The sequence below is a fragment of the Podarcis cretensis genome, assembly GCF_951804945.1.
Source record: "Podarcis cretensis genome assembly, chromosome: 3".
Taxonomy (NCBI): Eukaryota; Metazoa; Chordata; class Lepidosauria; order Squamata; family Lacertidae; genus Podarcis; species Podarcis cretensis.
In genome coordinates, this window is record NC_137172.1 from 51848097 (window position 1) to 51866285 (window position 18189).

Consider the following 18189-nt stretch of genomic DNA (forward strand, 5'->3'; position numbering starts at 1 on the left):
GCATCATGAACACCACAATGTTTCATGCGCAGATGTGTTTCTGTTAACCAAGGGTGCAAGTCCTCTCTATCTGGATTTCAGGAATTCCACACCCTGGAATGTAGCCTACTCAACAAAGGTCAGAACTGCATTGGTCTCTCTGCCCACTTTTCCTGCAGAAAGGTGCCCATGAGGAAATGCAACCCCTGAACTACAGCAGGGAATGGCAGGACATGGATCATGGCTTCCTCATACATTGTGTCCCCCCATGTGCTAATCAGTGTTTCCCAAACTTGGGTCTTCAGCTGTTTTGGGGTTACAATTTCCACCATCCCTGATCACTAGCAAGCTATGGATGATGGGGGTTGTAGTCCAAAAACCGCTGGAGACCCAAGTTAATTGATTCATGTTTCCCTTTCAATTGTAGTGATGCACACAGTGGATTTGTGAGGAACAACTCTTGTCACTAAGAGACTGAAAGCTATTTTCACATTGAATATTCATTCTTGTTGACAGCACTCTGCATTTAAATTACAGACTTCGTGTCATGTGAGAAAAACACCATTCGTTGCTGATTCATGTTTTTTAATTAACTGCTGGGATATGAGGAGATCTGGTCCTGTCACCTTCAAGAGGAGGAGGCGAGCAAATGGTTCACGTGAATCTGCCCTCTCCTTCCCAGGGAGAATGCCATCATATATTCTAATTCTTATTCAAGTCTCCAAGTGCCATTACTTTTAAATCCCAAACAGTGACAGCCACATACAAGGGGACAATATCAGCAGATGGGGGGGGCAGGGTTTGCAAAAGTACAGTTTTTCTAGCCAAAAAAAAGTCCTGAGGGGGAAATCTCCTACACCACCATCCCTGCAAAAAAAGCCCAATGAGTCCTGAGGCTACACCGTTTCCATAAAATGTTGACTGAAGGGGGGGAGGGCGGCAGAAAAATGGGGGCAGGGGAATGGAGTAGCTGGTATTCAGAATAGGGAGAACGGAAGCATTTTATTGCAGTTCCGACTTCTTAATTTATAAAATTTCAACAGACCTAGTCTAGATATAGCCATGTTTAACCCCTATTTAAATCAATGGGCTTTGAATGCAACTAACTGTATCTGAATTGGTGTCACGGGCATAGGTGTTAGTTTTAGGAATGCCCATTTGCATTTTGCATGTACCTCGAGGCATCAAGCAAAACCACTCCACAATATAATGATTTAAAAAAATAATTAAAAAGGCAGCCCTACAAATGGGTCAAACTGTGTTTCTAGCTGTACTTCCACCACTGTTACAGAGTGGTGGGACCAGGGAGCTGGGCATGAGCAAATTTCCCGTGCTCAGTCTGTCTTGAGGGATATGTCTGAAAATATATTTCAGTTGTGTTACATTAGTTACTCCCCGCTGACTGTTTTTGTGATGGCTTGGGAATCCGATTCAGAGGCTGAACCGGAGGAATCCCAGCCTGCACAGGAGTCCCCGCCTCCAGGGCCGGCTGAGCTGGGGCAGGGCCTTGATTCTGAAGCACCTGCACCTGTGCTGGATCCTCAGGAGCAGGCACCAGGTGAATCCACTCTGGCTCCGGAGGTGGTTGAGGACTCAGTGCCTACAGGTGAGTCTCCCCCTGGGTCCAGTAACCCTTCAGCCTCTCCTGAACTGCAGAGGCTCAGGGCAGAGAGGCGAAGGGAACTGGTTTCTCCCAGGAGGAGTGCTTGCCTTAAGGCCAGGAGAGGCGGGTCTCCTGGAGGCCGGGACCGCCCCTGGCCTCAGAGAAGATAAAGGTCAGTCAGCCTGATCCCAGGTTGTGGGAGCAACGTCGTTGAAGAGCTGTTTCGGCCAGCATCCAGTCTTGTTCCCCCAGAGTTCCTGTCCTTGCCTGGCTTCTCGCTGTGGACCCCGCTTCGCCCGTGGAGGACTGTCTGCCGACCCTCAACTCAGGTCCTGGACCTCGCCCCACAGTAACTTCCCCCCTGGACCAGCACAGTTTTGCTTGAACGGGTCGTGGGCAAATAGTCCATATATATTATGTCTGCCCTTTGTTAATTGCAAATATCACCAGCTATCTTGAACATAAATCGTTTTGCATGTTAACATGTGAAGGGGGGTCAAAAGCCCACGCTCTCAGCCTCCATGCATTCACCTGGAAGTCTCCATGCATTCACCTGGAAGTCTCAACAGAGCCTATACACCAAGCATGGCCAAACTTGGCCCTCCAGCTGTTTTGGGACTACCATTCCTATCATCCCTGACCACAGGTCCTGTTAGCTAGGGAAGATGGGAGTTGTAGTCCCAAAACAGCTGGAGGGACGAGTTTGTGGGTGCCTGCTATACACTAACAGGCTCTACATGCCTCTCTTTCAGAAGTTCCTGATGGAAACTCAGAAAACATGGAAGAAGTGAGGCAGCTTCTCAACTAGATAAATAAGGGATGTTGCCCTGTGTGTGTTGTGTTGTGTTGTGTTGTATATATGGATTTGGGGCCATGAGCGAAGGGAGGCCTAATCATGAGACTTCTAAACAAAAAAAATTCCTTCCAGTAGCACCTTAAAGACCAACTAAGTTAGTTCTTGGTATGAGCTTTCGTGTGCATGCACACTTCTTCAGATGAGACTTCTAGCAAGACTGGACTCCCATGTATCTCTTGTTGTGCAATTGAGATGGGATGCACATATGCGTTTAGCATCCTGTAGGCCCCTCCCCCTTCATGGCTTACATTGGGCATGGCTCCAGGGAGCTGAGCAGAACAGCTTTAGCAGAGGAGATCTGTGTGAGTCTGCCAGGCCCGATCTGCAGGAACACCACACCTGCAGCATAAGCAATAGCATGCACAACCGCACAGCCGTGGCAATGAAGCATCCCGCCCAATGCCTTTAGAAGCTGGGGAAACAGGGTGACAATAATCTAGAGTAAATACAGTATATATAGAGAGATGAAACATCATTCATGCTGTAAAAGCCGCTAGCGGATCCAAATTCTGCAAAAATGATATATTTTCAGTTACTGGTTTTAACTATGCTATGTTACAACCTATTTAATAATCTCAATGATTCTGAATGGGTGTTAAATGTTTGAAAATGATATAGGGTATTGTGAGGATCAGATGATAGGCCTCTGCAACGAATGTGGTTCATTTGGAACAAGTCCAACATATGACTAGATTTGGATGCTGCCTTACAAACTGGAATATAAAGCCTTTGAAGAATGTGTCTCCATGGTGAAGATTATGTTAAACTGCTCCATTTTATGCAAAGCAGGTGACCCAGCAATGTTGCCAAGAAAGCATATCAGCTGAGTGCCCCTTGCTAAGTGTTAGCTATCCTTGGCTAAGTGTTAATTGCCAGGTGTTTTAATCTGGAGGGCTGCCAATGGAAGAATTTTGACTGGCAGCTCTGAAAGACTGCTTTATTTAAATAATAATCTCAAATCTATTTAGCACCCTGCAATGACTGCATCTCAAGTGATCAGCCACTTTGTCTACAGCATCTGCAAATGAAGATGACCTTCTCCAGAGTTTAATGTGGCATTATAAATGCAGTATATGTGATATCCAGGCTGCCTGTTCCAGCCAGAGTGGGAGGCAGTAATGAACAGCAACTATTTTGGCAGCAACAGTAAATTAGCACTCAGCCCACTCAAATTCATAGCTTTCTGCATTTGATCTGCCATATGCATGAGATATAGAACTCTTATGTATGAGGTTCACAACAAATAATTTGGCAATAATATCAACAGGAACCAAGGGATTCTGTCTTAAGAAGATTGCAAGCTTTTGCAACATCACAATCTTAATCCTGGCAGCTGAAAACAAAAACCCAGAAATTCAGATTGGCATTGGGCTGGATCCAGACTAAGTTAGTTGCACTTAGTTCCCATTGAAATAAGTAAATAACTTATTCCATTGATTTCAATGGGACCTGTGTGACTATTGTATGTTGTAGCGAACCCAATGTCAATTAGAAAATGGGCAGCTCTGATTGCTTCAGTAAAACAATAATAATCCCACATGAATGGGAATTAAAATGGCACATGTAGTTCAGTGTAAGTATGTGTACATTCTGACAGCTTTGTTCTCTGAGCAGCTGGAACGTTTGAATTGTGAGCATTCCATACCATCACATGAATGCAGCCAATCAGCAGAGAATCTTTCAGAAAGTGTGGGTTTGATCATTTTCGCTTTAAATGCAAACTGATCAGAATTCTCACCCAGCCCTACTCCTTGAAAATAAATTGGTATGAATGTTCAGTAAACAGGTTGTCTGGAAGTAACCCACATGCTTGTTGGGACTGATGGGAAATAACTGTGCAAGGAGCTGCTTTAGTCTAGCCCAAGTCCATTGCCACATAACCCTTCATTCTCTGAACCCTACTTCCTGGAGTTCCTCCTCCTCCAGTGCCTGCACTCTCAGTGGCCCCTCTTGCACCTGGGCATCATTGGCAATGGACTCTGTCCCCCGGCTCCTCTCCTTGTTCTGGCTGGGGAGAAATCTAGAAGATGGCGCCAATCTTCATGCCTGTAGTAGTTTACTGTGGTGTTCTGCCATATTATACCTTGCTGTCTTTAATCTTATAGCCTTTTTCTTAATGTGCCTAGAAACCAAGAGATCCTCATCTGTGATGCTTGATGATTGCTGCTTTATGAGACCATAAAATATGTGCTGTGAGGAAACAACAGGCTCCCCGCTCAAATTTACAAATACTGCAGGAGTGAAAGAGATCTAAAATGCATAAATGAACAAGCCACATGAATAAAAAATGTGGTGGTTCAGTAATGGGGTCTGATTCACGATGTAATGATCATACTGTGAAGCCACAATAATTGCATAGTTACACCAAACTGAACAAAGATGCACATTTGCTCACAATATGAAGCTTGTGTTGTCAAAGGGTTCCTTTCACCAGGTTTATCAAGTCTTCTGCTCTGTTGGAAAGCAACTCATTTCTTCAGTAATTCAGTCCTTCACATTCAACAAACTGAACACAAGGAATGCAGGGAGCTATCTCACAATATAATCAAAGCCAGCTTGACTGTACACTCAGGCAAGGCAGCTGTTTCATGTGGCACAACCCACTGGACAGTGGACAGCCATATTGCCTGTTGCCCATCACAATCCAACCCCGGAAGTGTTTTTTTTAATGTAGGGGAAACTTAAGGTGGCCCAATATTAAATTAAAATTTGAATTCAAAATGGATCCAAAATATACTAAAATGCACAGCTCGTGAATGTTACAGAATGCTACAACTCAGTTGTTATAATAAAGAGTACACTAACACATCAGTGTTGGGGGGGCAGTAGTAGGGTCAAATGCACTAGTTCTGCCACCATTATTATTCTCTTCAACTCGTAAGAACCATGGAAAACCAGGGGTGGCATTCAGCCAAGTTTTACTCAGAGTAGACCCATTGAAATTAATGGACCTAACTTAGTCATGTTTCTTAATTTCAACAAGTTTCCTCTGAGTAAAGCTTAGCTGAATAGCAACCCAGGGCCCGAAATGTGCTGGGAGTTTTCATAAGTCTCAACACTGCAGAGCAGACAGTTGCCCTCCACAAGTTGAAGAGAATTTTGAAGCGGGGAGAGATAGAGCTGGCCTCCTCATCTCCACTTCCCCCTTTCACATATTTAGTGTTCTGCTTATCACCAACACCCAAAAAGATCTCTAGAAGGTCACTCACTGTCCAGGGCTCACCATCTCCTAATTCAGCCTCACTTCTGCCTCCCCCCCTCCCCCCTTTCTCTTGCCACAGATTGTCTTTCTTCTCAGCCAAACTTGGCTCTCTCCAAAGCCCAGCTTTGCTCCCCAGGAAGCACAGCAAGGTGATGTGAATCCTACAAAATGGGTTGCACACACTTCCCCCCTTTGTCAACTAGACTTGACAACAGCAACAACAGCTTCTTCCTCTTCTTCCGTTTCCCCCCTGATCATTCCTGGGTGGAGGGGACTGAGCTCCTCGCTAATCTTAGGGACTGCTATAGCTGCCTCTCCTCCCCTTTCCAGGGGTCCTATTTGGGCTATTCCTCTCCTGTCTCCTCTTACATCTGAAGAGTCAACTAAGTTCCAAGAGACCTTTGAAGATGGTACAAGACGCTTAACATTAACCAGGCCAGTCTCATATCAGCGATGTTGGTCTGTGGCTTTATGGAAACCCCAAAACTTTGAGTCCCCTTTCATTTTCATGTAGCAGCGCTGAAGGCTAGAAATCATTCGCAAAGCTTTTTATTAGTTTGGAGAGGCCCAATAGGTCAATCTGGGACACCTAATGCGCTGCAGTCATTGCCTTGCCATGTCATAGCTTATTTCCCCCCATAGCTCGTGCAGGCATTTATAATACACACAGAAAGAAACAAGAGCCGACAGAGTGATTATCCTATATTTAGGAATAGAACGTTGGGATTCTTGTTTTGTTTTGTTTTAACAAGGCAGAGAAATATAGGCCCGGACAGGTGTGAAACCGTGATTATGCATTGTTCAAAAATCCTGAAAGTCTCTGTTTTCAAGCCAAAGGAGCTTCCTTTTCAAATAAATTAACACTGTCAAGGGGATATTTTTAGAGCCCTCGTTTTCCCTTGTTCTTTCACTTTGGATGAGAGTTGTGTGAACCCTTCGGCTACCAGTTCTGTCTCCTGACTCACTGTGATGGGAGAACCCTCTGCATCTGCTAGGCATGCTTGGCCTGCAGAGCTCTTGGAACTGTCAAAAAGATAAGGTGAGAAAACCATGGCTTTCAAGGGCCTGTTTGCCAAGGCACAGTTACATATCCAGATGAGGTGGCTTCGGTTGTGGAGGGACAAAAAGAGTACAGTGGTACCTCAGGGCAAGTACTTAATTCGTTCCGGAGGTCCGTTCTTAACCTGAAACTGTTCTTAACCTGAAGCACCACTTTAGCTAATGGGGCCTCCCACTGCCGCCGCGCCGCCGGAGCACGATTTCTGTTCTCATCCTGAAGCAAAGTTCTTAACCCGAGGTACTATTTCTGGGTTAGCGGAGTCTGTAACCTGAAGCGTCTGTAACCTGAAGCGTACACTGCCTGTGGCCCATAGTACTGGGGTGCGTGCCTTGGCCCCAGTGTTGTGTCCTCAAGGGGAGTTACATGATGTCTCTGTTTTAATGACGCGGTTTCCCTGGAACGGTTGTATTGGGCAAAGAACATCTCAGGATTCAAGTGAGGATTTGATACGTTTCTGGGCAAAGTTGAATGATTTCTTTCCGTTCTTCTCATGAAGGAGTGACTCCATAACTGCACAGGTACACAGCATCTCAAGGACGAATAGAACTAATGGGCTTTTTGACAGCTAGAGCCTGCACCATGAGACGGAAAGGAGGGACGTAAACCAGCCAAAACAGCCCCCTCCCCCCTCCTCTTCACTGCCCCCACTGCCTCCTGTGGCAGTGAGTTCCATTGTTGCAGGAATTTGTAACTCCAGTCCCCTTTCTTTATGGGAAAGAGTGTGTTTTAAAAGTACAGCGTGTGTGCAGCTTACATTTCTGCTTAACTGGCTTCAAAGGGATGTTGCATGGCTAAAATGCTGCTCTGAGTTCCTTGGAGGAAGAAACATAATAATAAAGGAATAAACAAGAACCACCCGGAATGTTTAGTGTTTCATCATCCAACAGCATTTTATGATGAATCTACTTTCTTCAATACATAGGGATACAACTGCTTCCGCGAACAATAAATCAGCCTAGCTTCATTCATCAAGTATGGTGGAAAGCGAATGGAAGTCATCAGAATCTGTATCTTCACACCCACTGAATGGTGCAGTCACGGAGAAATCAATCTCTGCTTTGTTCTCTTTCCTCTGCTGCATGCTGAAGCAACACAACATCCCCCCAATCCATCAACTTCCTCTCTTCTGGGAGCATCCAGATACTCATTCTGAACTTGATTTTAAACTATTTGACTTGGGCGTATCACTAGTAAATATTTGTTGCATGACTCATTTCTAGCCAGGATGCAGCCTGAATGCAGTCACATTCATCTACACAATAGCTTTGTGAAATAGTGCCCATTCTTCCCCTCTGAGGTAATAAACCCAGTAGCTGGAAGAAAATGAAACTGGTGTGTCAGGTTTCTGTTCAGATTCTCTCCCCACCCCTACAAACACACACAAACACACACACACACACACCCCTCATTGGCATTCTCCATAATACCTCTCCCATCCTACCTGGCAATGTCACGGCAACATTCCATTTTTTGTCCTTTTGTTTCAATGGTGGTACAGAAGGTTTGACGTAGTCATTAACTAATAGCTCAAAGCCCAGCCATGTGGGAAGAAGTGAGCTTAGCCAATCAACAGACAAATCAAGGCACTACTCCAAAAGCACTCCGTTTCCTTACAGTTCAAGAAACAAGTCAAATGAATCATTGGTAATGGTTGACTGCCATGCGCACATCCTTGGCAATCTTCTTGCATCAGGAAAGCTTTTGAAGTGTCATCTGGAAACAAGGGAAATTATAGTTGCTTTTACGTTGCCTGTTTTCACTATATCAAGCTGCCGTGATCTCAAATTCCTTTTACAAATCACAAGGCTTCTGCACAGGGACGTCTGTCCGTCCGTCCGTCCTCATCAACCTTCTGGAGTTCTTTGAGGGTGTCAACACACATGTCAATGGGGAGGTTCTGGCAAAGATTGTATATTTGGGCCTTCAAAAATCATTTCACCAAGCCCCTCATCAAACACTCCTGTGTAAGCAGCACTGCTGGGATATGAAGGAAGTTCTTTTCTGGATCAGTGACTGGTTAAACACCAGGAAGCAGAGAGTAGGAATCAATAGACAATGAAGGAAAATAAGAAACATACACCTTTAACCATCTGTATTTGAACCAGTGCAATTGAATGTGTTCATAAGTGATATAGAATTAGGAGCACCTAATGAAGTGGCCAAATTTGTGGATGTCATTAAATTGTCCAGGATGGTGATTCTAAATGGGCACAGCTTTTCTTGAACCAATCCGCCTCAGATTGGCAGCCCATTGGCCTACGAGCTACCTCTGCTGCGGCTTGTCAGTCTCCTCTCCTCAAGGAAAAAAACACACACAAGAGAAAGGAGTAACAGTAGGCTTGAAATATAATCCCTGGTGGGAAAAGAGGCATGCCAGTTATTGCCAACTTCTGCCAATGAGGTACGTTCTCCCCTCACACACACAAGCACCTTGGGGAATGGAAGGGAAGGGTTAGGCTACAATCAAACAACAACAAAAAATTAGAAACAGGAGAATGGATGAGCCATAAATCTCAGCATAAGTGTAAAAAGATGCACATTGGGATAAGAAAATAAAATAAATATTAACTTCACAGTGTGTGTGCATGTGATATGAATTGAATCAAAGAATTATAGAGTTTGAAAGGGAGCACAAGGGTCATCTAGTCCAGCCCCCTTCAATGCAAGGAATCTTTTGCCCAAAGTGAGGCTTGAACCCACAACCCTGAGATTAAGAGTCTCATGCTCTGCCAACTGAGCTATCCCAAATATATATCTTCGTAGTGGGTAGCTCAGTGAAAACATTGACTCAATCAGCAATTATTTTCAAGAGAGGGATGATGGGGAAAGGGGTCTCATAATGTCTTCATTTGAAATCTATAGTCCAGTCTCAATTTTGTGACCACATCACATAAAGCTATTGTAAAGCGATTGAATCTGAATTGCAGGGGAGCAAGAGGGAGTGAGGGCTGCTGTCCTCAGGGCCTGCTTATGCGCATCTTATGCTTATGGCTGATTGCTGTTCAAAATGAATGCTAGACTAGATGAGCCTTTGGTAGGAGCCCTTCTTGCATTCTTAAGAGCCACATTGGGCATGTCCATATGAGAACGTGCCCCACTCCCGTTTTGATGCCCCCAAACAGCATAAAAATAAAAATATTAGTTTTAGCTGTGCTTGGGGGTTATTTTGAACATACACATTTTCCACATGCCTACAACCTGTGGACTACTGAGTGGCAGATGGGATCGGCATGGGAGCAACCTGGGTGTCTTCACTTTTGTAAAGATTGAGCATACCGAAAAATGCCAAAACTGGGATGGATAGGCCTTCTGCTGAAAGAAATTCTTCCTTGCAGTATATGGGAGGGTGTAACCAACCTTTTGCCTAATTGACAATATGAAATATGACAGCTCTTCTTTGGCCTAGTCGATCAATCTCACTTTACTAGAGACTTATAATTAACCTTCATGTCAAACATAGTTCAGATGCCGGTGAGTTCTTTTTATCTCAGGGTGAGCACAGCTGTAATAGAAAACCGGAATTCACAGCAAATTCTTCAGCTGAGGTGTGAGTCCAGCCTCCCAACTGAAATGACAGACCAGGAGATACAGGATGTTGAGCAAAAACTGAACCCTGGCCCAGCTTTGTGTCTGGCCCTTCCCTTCGATGCTTTAGGCAAGCTGTCTTCTTTTAAAAAATAAACACTGAATTATCTGGAAAATAAGCTGAATAAAAATATGAAAAAGCCCAGGAGCCAGGTGTAGCCTTTTTACCTGTCCCTTGGAGACATACCTGCTTCCCAACCAAACCCATCTCTCCAGGCCACAGCCTTTACTGGCTCTACTTTGGCACCCTCCTCGAGTGTTTTTGCCTGCCTGGAATGTGCTCTTGAACTTTGATCATGCTTCCTGCTTGCCTGGATGAAGGAACGAGAGGGATGTGCGGGTAGAAACTAGCCTGTTGCATAAACTTCACATTCCTTGCTTTGCCCACTTTGCCACTGGAATGTGACCCCGGAAGGTTGCACAGAAGGGAATGCAGTTCCCCCCCCCAAGGGGGCTGAAAAAAGTTTTCCATCACTGTACTGCTGCAGCAAAGCTTTAGCTTTTACTGCTATTTTACTAGAAAGTCACTAGTACACTTTGGTAGATGGTAGTCGGTTTTCATCTTTAGTCTTTCGAGGGATGACAGTAATTATTAGTCCCATGGTACAGAGCCTAATACAATCTATCAGAGCACAGGAGGTTGAAACCAATGGGAGCTTCACTATAGCACAAAATCTTCTATCGAGACCCCTATTTCTTGCTGCCACCACCCCCATACCTACTGCAACCCTCTGTATCATATCCCATCCTGTTCTTCCATCCCTCAGAAGCAATTTTCGGCGGGGGGGGGGCATCAGTGGTGGGGGCAGTGCCAGATTTAGGTATAAGCTAAACAAGCTATAGTTTAGGGCCCCACTCTCTTGGGGGATCAAAAAAAAATTAAAGGGGGGAAAACTGGGTGTACATTTCCAAAATATAAGATAAAAAAAACAAATAAAATAAAACCTACATACAGCAACAGTGTTTTGTGTTGTGTAAGCTCCTATGATATAATTAGGTCCATAAATTACCATATAAGCATATATTCAACACACAAAAAACAGTGACAATTTGTGGTTAACAAAGGACAGCTGGACATATAAAGGGCCCCATTACCTTCAGTAGCTTAGGGCCTCATCAAACCTAAATCTGGCTCTGAGTGGGGGCCCTGATGTGCATGAGCACATGCATTTTCCACTAAGGCAAAGTCCTGGATCCATAAGTGACAGACTCCAAATGATGAGCTAATACCCTGAAACCACTTGCTCATCTCCTTCAAATAGATCAGCACAGCTATCTTTACCTCGCAAATGTTTGCTCTGATGACACACTGTATTGTTGTGTTTCTAGAGCCACATAACAAAACACTGGCAGTGTTTCTGCTTAAATAACGTTTTACCCTTGTTAATTTGCAAGCACATGCCCCCCCCCCACTCTGGAGATTGGAGAGCGAAAAGAACATGAGATCTGTATCAACACAGACAGATAATAAACAAAGACTTAGCACTGTTTGTACTTCTCCATCATGAAAGAGATTGTGCTTCGGAGGAGAGGGTGCTGGAAGGTGGAACAATGAAAAGCCTGGTGATGGTGGGTGGTTTTCAACCTTCATAACGCAGGCGGGGTGATCACCAACAAAGGGGAAATTGTCCCCCAATGTGTAAACAAGGGGAGAAGAGCAGTTGAAGATAGCATGGTTGGATCTCTCTGTGATTCTTTTGTGTTGCTTGGCTTTTCGTCCTTCAACATGGAGAGAGAAAGAGTGCCTACAGAGACTCACTAGCTTATGGTTGCAATAATTTTTGGCAGTGTGAATTCAAATAATCAACCAATTAATTTCCAGGTTGTGATAGTACTCTTTGGGTATTTTCATGGTACCACTGGAATGAGCCACTTACAAAAGCTGTCAGTGTTGGACAGAAAAGGACAGGCACAGATTTTTAATAAAATGTAGTTCAGTGTAATGTAAGGCTTAAGTATGAATTACAGATGAAGAGGGAAATGCACCACATCTTTGCTTAAACGGGTTTTGTATAGGAAACTGTCTTACACCAAGTCAGATCATTGGTCCATCTACCTTGGTATTGTCTACCATGACTGGCAGAAAATCTTCAGGGCTTCAGAGAAGGGGCATCTCCAATCCCACCTGAAGGTGCGTGAAATTGAACTTGGGATCTGCATGTGCTTTACCAGTGTAGCAGGAACCCCCCCACCCCAATCATTCTGTTTGTACAAACTTCACACACATTCACACTCACACACTACATACGCTATGCTTCTGTTATAAATTCATAGAAAATCAACCATACATTGGATTTGCACTGTTCCACTTTTATTTTACTCCATGAAGGAAGGACTACAAAATGGGGCAGGTTTGATACAGGGCAGCCATAATCCCTTCAGCATCCCAACACATACACAGGTGCCCTGCCCAGTTGCTATGCCAACCCTGATGGTCCCAGACAGAAGACAATCAAGATCACAAAGAACCTGCATATGGGAGTGGATTCAACATGGACTGAAACAAAGGACACTGATCAGATCTTCCCTCAGGGGGCAGGAAACTGCAAACTCCCCTTTGTCTCCTGGAAGTTCCTGGAAGTGACTCAGGGGGAGGGGGGAAAGAAGGAACCAGCCAGGTGACAAGACACTCAAGTTACCACCAACTCCTCCCTCAACCCCTCCTTTCTGTAATGTATGCATGATGTTTCTGGGGGTGGGCTAGACCTAGAGGAGGGGAATTTCAAAAGTTTTTATAAGACCTTGCACACTATTCTTCTGGGTCCTTCCTCTCTCCTGCACGTGAGGGGAATACCCTGTTGCAACAGTTCAATAAAGGCCAAGCCTACAGGCTGCTGTTTTGCTCCAAGTTATCCTGGTTGGTGTCTTTGTTTTGTCCAAGGGAGCCCTCGGATTTTTCCGGTAACAGTTTGGCGACCATGCTCAGGGACACTTGGTTCTCCTGCAAAGGTGAGAGGGGAGATAGAGGGGATCGGGCGCCACTGGGCAACCTTAGCCCAGGGATCCTTCTTCCTCTCCCTGCCTCCTCTTTGCGGGCGGTAATCAATCGTCACCAAAAGCCCAACCAGGGGGAGCAAAGGCGAGGTCAAGCCGGCTAAGGGGAAAGGATCCCGGGATCCGCGGGGGACATCTTCAAACGTGAGTATGGTTTGAAGTAAATACATTGGGAGGGGGGTGGAGAAGCAGCGTCCCCACGACAGCCAGACTTTCCTTCTTTCATTTCTGACGTTCCCTCCCGGGGTCGTCCAGGAACGTCTTAAACTCTCCCCTTTTCTCCCCCGATTCTCCCCTTTCGGATAGTGGCCAGGGAGGTCGCGGAACTTTACTGTCTGGCGTTGCCTCCCGGGGTCGTCCAGGAACGCCAAAACCTTTCCCTTTCTCTCCCCCCAATTTCTTACGCGGAACGTGTCCGGGGAAATTGTGGTACTTTTACTGTTTTTCGATGTTCCCTCTCGGGGTCGTCCAGGAACGTCTTAATCTCTCTATCCCTTTTCTCCCCCGTTTTCCGTCTTGGAATTGAGTCCGGGAAAGCGTGGCTCTTTACTGTTTTTCTCTGATGTCCCTCTCTCGGAGTCGTCCAGAGGCATCCTTCAAAGCACTCTCTCTCTCTCTCTCTCTCTGTCTCTCTCTCTCCTCTAATTATGCAAACAAAGCCACCCCTGCTGCCTGGCGACCTTTGTTAGGGATGACCCGGGTACGTGAGAACGCAAGGTTGTTTGTTTCCTTTCCAAACCTTCATTTTCTCGGGCCTTAATCTGGCATTGCACTGTGCAAGCGTCCAGTAGGGGTTCCGAACTTAGTCTCAAAGGCTAGGCAGGAGGCTGTCGTGGAGGGTAGAGGGGGAAATTGTCTTGTAAACAGCGCTGAGGTAAGGAATTCCGGGCAGAGAGACCCGTGGTTTAGTTTCCGGGCAGAGACCCGTGGTTTGAGTTTCCGGGCAGAGGGACCCGTGGTTTGAGTTTCCGGGCAGAGACCCGTGGTTTGAGTTTCCGGGCAGAGACCCGTGGTTTGAGTTTCCGGGCAGAGAGAGACCCGTGGTTTGAGTTTCAGGTTCAGGTTTGAGATTTCCAGAAATTAATTCGTGGTTTATAGATAAGTAGGAATTGTGTTAGTCAAGGGTACTTTGAGTACTGAAAGGATCTTTTATCTGTCCCCCCTTTCTTTCCCATTGCCCCTCTTCCCTTGTGTGTGTGCGTCCACTCTTTCTGTCTTTAGCGTACTTCGTTAACGAAAAAAAGAAGAAAAAAGCCTAATAATAACATATGAGAGAATGGGAGCTCACTAAACACCCTAACTGGACTCCTCCTGGCAACAAAGCTTCCTTGAAGCCTTTTTGCCCCAGAGAGGATTCTAATATGCCCCTCCAGCTTGTCATCTCCAATTGGGAAAAATAAAAATAAAAAGATAAAGGGGCAAAATGGTCTTTCCAAGTACAAAGTATGAGACCATTGTAACTTTTAGTGGGTGGCTTAGGCCCACCACCTGGAACCCAGAGCACAGCGGCCACCCCAGGGATCCTTTAACAAAATCAGGGTTTGAACCCTTAGGGAGAGCTGAACACATCAAATTTGGGTTGTTAAACTAGAACCTAAAGCTAGAACATGAAACGGTAAATTTAATGGTGCTCAGAAGGCAGTAGATATAATAGCCCAGCCTGGGAGCCCATGCATTTGAGATCTTAGTTTCTCAAAAAAAAAAAAAAAAAAGATAACGAGATGTACTCAAAGATTTGGAAATATTTAAAGGGTTTGTGTTTACATTGGCTCCGGCATCCACAGACTGTTCTTAAATGCACATAGTTTTTAAATTGCAAGCATGCTTTGAAATTTTAAATCTAAGGAAGCCATGTTGGGCCTCATCAATCTTAAACAGGACCATAAATAAATAAATAAATAAAAATCATTAGAATGAAGTGCGCAAATGTTTGTTCTTTGAGAGAGGCTCCAAGGAGTCTTCCTCTGAGTAGCTTGAGTGAGGAGCATGATTTTAAGTTGATGGTAGATAATGTTTTGTTGCAACTTTTAAGCTTGTGAGTCTACATCTGTGTTCCAGTCTTTTTTCTAGTATTTTGAAATGTGCTGTGAAGAAACTAATGTTTCTGCTGCAAAAGCCTAGTAGAGCCAACTGCTCTCTCAAGCTAAAATGCAGTGTGTGTATTTCATAAGTATATGCCTATGAAAATGTGTCCTTTCTAAGAAAATTGGTATTAAATGTAGAGGCTTCCATGGCCAGCAAAATTGTCTATCTGAGTCCAGTCCTAATATCAGTCTCTATAAGACTTCCTGGCCTCTTTTCTTAGAAAATGCCCCCCTTGTTTCATTCTGTCTCTTTCAGGGTTTTTTTTCCTTCTCCTTCTTACTTCTGTGCTAGGTAAATTTACTCCCAAGTAAGCTTCCTTTAAAGGAAACTGCAAGGGGGGGGCATAGATTAGGCTTACTATTCCTATGCAAGTTCAGGAAAAACTCACTTTTGTATTCCTTTTAAATCAAATCTATGGCTGTTTTAACTATGTTTTATAAGAGATCCTCTCCCTCTTAGGAAAAATGTTCACTTCAATCTTCCTTTAAAGGTAATTTCTCTAGGAACTTGAAGGAAGCAAACTCACTCAAACTATCTCAAGATCTGCTAAAACGGCTCTGTGTAAAGTTGGCTACTTTTCTTTTTCTCTTCCTTAGTACATGATACGAGCATAGATGTTTCCTTTCCCAGTTAAAAATCTGTACTTAAATGTATATGTCCTTTTGGTACTGCAAATCTTGCTTTGAAATCTTGCTATGAACACTGTATTTAGGGTTGGACTAGATGACCCCAGGGTCCCTTTTAGCTCTCCCAATTTGTGGCTGTGTGGAGGGCCATGTGTCTGCAAGCATGTGATGAGTTGAAATTCAGCCCAACTTTGCTCTTTGTTTTTCTTTAAAAAAGGTGAGAGGTAAAAATCCGTGATGTTTTGAAGCAGAACTGGTAATTTCAAGCATTTGAGTGATTACAGTGTTTATCATTTTCTCTACTATTAAAAAAAAAAATCAAACTTCTAAGTCAATTCAAAGTTTAAGCACATAAAATACATATGAGTCTTGACCATTTATCCTGTAAATAAAGGGCAGCAAAATTTGTCTGCAAATGGTAAGGCTGAAATGACTGAGAATGTTAAAAAAAAAATCCTATAAATTCTGACTCTCTGGCCATTTTTTCCCATATATAAGGGCGTGGCATTGTTCCACGAATTGCCAGAGGGATATTAGCCCTTTCCTGTACATAAAGGAAGCAATCCCTTTTGCTTGGGCTGCAATTGCTAGCTTTTGTGAATACTTAAATTGCTGAGTTTCTCTTTTTTGTTTTAAAATCTAACCCTATTTTTAAAATCTACCCCTTACCCTTCATTCCCTTTATTCAAATGGTAATTTAGCCAAAGGTTTCAACATTTTCAATAGTATAAAAGGTTTGCTGAGACATGAACTCTGCACATGCACAGAGGCTAGATCAGCAAAGAAGGGGGAACTGTAGGGAGTGAGAGGAGCTTGGGCTGAAGGGGGAAATTTATCCAAATTTCCTTATGTAAAACTTGGAGCCACTGAGGGAAATCACCCTTAATGTGTCCTTTGCTCCAGGGGCTTCGTAAGACAAAAGGTGTTAAGTACTGGACCATCAAAGTCAAGAGGTTGCCAAGTTTCAAATCTTAACATGATTAACATGCCAAATTCTTTTCACAGGTAAATATCAAAGCACTCCCTCCCCAAGGGATTTAAGTCACAGACTTTGTGTGCATTTTAGGAACAGCATTTCCTGACAGGCTTCTCACATGAAATAATTTGTCCCTTTTAACAGGATATGTGAACCCCGATAACAAAGTGTTTGTCCCTTCTTTTCTCCCACAGCAACTTTCTTTCCTGTTCTGTGAAACAAGTCTGAATCCCTGCTGTATTAGTGACTTCCATCTCTTTGTGGCTTTGACACTTTAAGTTACAAATAATCTCTTTTCATTTATTTAATCAGTTTTTCCATGATGTCTATGAAATTAATCGAAGCACAACCAAGCGTTGTTTGTGGAATGGTATTTGTTTACCCTTTGCCTGATCATTTCTTATTAATTCTGTCATTTTGGCTAGTTCAAGGTACTTGCACAACTTTAAATTGCCATTCATTTTCTTGGTATTAAGTCATTTCCCAGTATTTTGCTATTAACATTCTAACTGATGTTGTCACATCAAGAAACACTCTTTTATTTTCATTTGGGATGTTAGAATGCCAAAACAGGTTACTTCAGGTTTCTTAAAAATTGTGTGTCTTAGCATTTATTTATTTTTGGTTCCTCATAGGTCATTGTATGTGTGTGTTTGTCTTATTATTATTTTAACTGTGTCTTTTAAGTCCACCCTGCCCTTACAGGATATCACTTCTACAAGTGTGTTACTACAGATCCAATGAAAAGCTTCGCCACCACAACAGAAGACACCAAAGTTTTCAAAGGATATAGACTGCCGGGGGAGTGGGGCTGACAAAGGGGGGTGGAGTTGAATTACAAGGACATTTTCTGACTTTTGAACCTCAAGATACATGCGTAAAAATATCCCAATTGTCTCAAGATATGCAACTGATATTTAATTAGTTTGTTTTGTATTATGTGTTATTATGTAGGAATGTTGAAATGTGTCTGACAGTGTGTTATTTCCACAAATGGGGGGAATTGGGGCTATTTTTGTGGCTATTTTTGTGTGTAATTGTTTTTATGTTTAATGTCTTATTCCTTACACCCCAGTGGAGGATTCTCATACATTTTATGCTTTTTACAGATCAGGCTATTATGTAGTCCAATGTTTAGAATTAGATAAATTTATAACCACATTTAGTTGTTTCACCTGGCACTCTGCCAACTTCCCTACCCATTTTAAAAATGTGCTAAAACT